The following is a 2699-nucleotide window of genomic DNA, read 5'->3' as shown; positions in this document are numbered from 1 at the left end:
CAATTGGAAATAAAAAAATTATCATGTTAGTCAATAAGCATAACAAATATAAAATAACACAAGCTTGCATAAAATTAGAATTTATTAAAAGCAATATCTCAGTCAGCAGCTATAAAATAACTCCCACTGACTAAAGCATAACAAAAGACTCTAAAATGCCCATGTTTTTAGCATGTTCATTAAACGTTACAGGCCTAAGACCTTTAGTCAAAGGATCAGCCAACATAGATTCTGTGCTAATATGCTCAATACGTATATCACCTTCTTTTACCATGTCTCTAACCTTAAGAAACTTAAGGCTAACATGCTTAGAGCCTCTTGTTCTCTTGTTGTTCTTAGATAAGAACACAGTTGCACTGTTGTCACAGAAAAAAGTCACCGGCTTAGATCTAAAATCCACAATTTGCAATTTAGTAAGAAAATTCTTCATCCAAACAGCATGTGAAGCAGTCTCAAAACAAGCAATAAACTCAGCTTCCATTGTAGATGTAGTAGTGATGCTCTGTTTCTCACTTTTCCAAGAAATAGCACCTACACCCAACATAAAAATATACCCAGAAGTTGATTTCATAGTGTCTTGACAACCTGCAAAATCAGAATCTGAATATACTAGAAGATCCAAATCATCAACCTTTTTGTACACAAGCATGAAGTCTTTGGTGCGTTGTAGATATCTCATCACTTTCTTTGCAGCCACCCAATGTGCCCACCCAGGATTAGAAGAAAATCTTCCCAACATGTTAATAGCAAATGTAATATCAGGACTTGTACAAACCTGTATGTACATCAAACAACCAACACTTGCAAATGGCACATCTTTCATGGTTCTCATTTCAACTTTATTTTTTGGACATTAATCTTTACTAAGTTTATCCCTTTTAAAACAGGTGCAATACCAGGTCTACAGTCATGCTTATTGAAAGTTTTAAGAACACTCTCAATGTAGGAACAATGTGATAAACCCAATAAACCACGTGACCTATCTCTTTTAATTTCTATCCCAAGAACAAAAGAGGCTTCACCAAGATCTTTCATATCAAAAGACCTAGACAAAAATTGTTTGGTCTCATTCATCAAGCCCAAATCATTTGTGACAAGCAGAATATCATCAACATAGAGAACCATAATAATGAACTACCATTAGTTATTTTAAGATAAACACATTCATCAAACTTATTTTCCACAAATCCAAATTTTGTAATAATTTCATCAAATTTCAAGTACCACTGCCTGGAGGCTTGTTTAAGCCTATATATGGATTTGTTAAGCTTGCACACTAGATGTTCTTTACCAGCTTCTTTAAACCCTTCAGGTTGAACCATGTAAACTTCTTCAAGCAGACTCTCATTCAGGAAAGCAGTTTTAACATCCATCTGTTGGAACTCTAGATCAAAATGGGCCACAAGAACCATCAGAACTCTAAAAGCATCCTTGGATGAAACATGAGAAAATATTTCTTTATAATCAATACCTTCTTTTTGAGTGTAACCCTTAGCAACCAATCTTACTTCATAAGGGTCTATGTTTCCCTAGGAGTCTCTTTTAGTTTTAAACACCCATTTGCAACCAATAGGCCTAAAACCTACAGGCAATACAACTAACTCCCACACTCCATTGTGTTCCATGGAGCGCATTTCATCTTTCATTGCCTCACACCATTTATCAACAAATAGAGAGGAAATAGCTTGAGCATATGATAAAGGATCAGTCAGCTCTCCAGTATCACTAAGATTTTCAGTCACATACACGATAAAATCATCAGATATGGCAGACCTTCTTTTTCTTTGTGACCTACGGAGTGGTTCATTGTGAACATTTTGCTCAGGAACTATGGGATCTGCGTCGTTGTTCCCTTGATTCTCCCCTTCATGAATAGGTTGGTTTACCACCTTTTCATGTACAACAGGTACAAGGACAATGACTTCCTTCTCCTTTAGTACAATTTCCTTACCACATGAACAATCACAATCACAAACATCATGCTCAAGAAATTTTACATTAATAGACTCAACGATTCTAGTGCCACGCCCAGGACAGAAAAACCTAAAACCTTTAGAGTGATCAGGATAGCCTATAAAGAAACAACTGGTAGTTTAGAATCAATTTTCTTTTCTATAGGTGAATAAATACGAACTTCAATTGGACATCCCCAAATGTGAACGTGATTTAAGCTAGGTTTTTGGGTTGTCCGTAGTTCAAAGGGAGTTTTCACGACAGATTTTGTAGGAACTGTATTAAGGATATAGCTAGCAGTTTTTAAGGCATCACCCCAAAGATACTCAGGTAGCCTAGTCCTTGACATCATACTTCTCACCATTTTCATGAGAGTATAATTCCGTCTTTCAGCCACACCATTCTTCTCAGGAGTACCTGGCATGGTATATTGTGCTACTATCCCACATTCTTGTAAAAATAAAGCAAAAGGCCACATACATTGACCAGACTCATCATATTTTCCATAGTACTCACCACCACGGTTAGACCTCACTATCTTAATGGACTTCCCAAGCCGTTTTTCAACTTCAGTCTTATAAATTTTAAACTTATCAAGTGCTTCAGATTTTTCTTTTAAAAGATATGTATAACAGTATCTTGAAAAGTCATCAATAAAAGTAATAAAATACCTATGATTGGTGAAAGTAGGTACATAAGGTCCACTAATATCAGTATGAATAATTTCTAAGAGTTCAGAGCTCCTA

Source organism: Nicotiana attenuata, unplaced genomic scaffold (assembly GCF_001879085.1).
Source record: "Nicotiana attenuata strain UT unplaced genomic scaffold, NIATTr2, whole genome shotgun sequence".
Lineage (NCBI taxonomy): Eukaryota > Viridiplantae > Streptophyta > Magnoliopsida > Solanales > Solanaceae > Nicotiana > Nicotiana attenuata.
Note: the sequence above shows the minus strand (reverse complement) of the source record.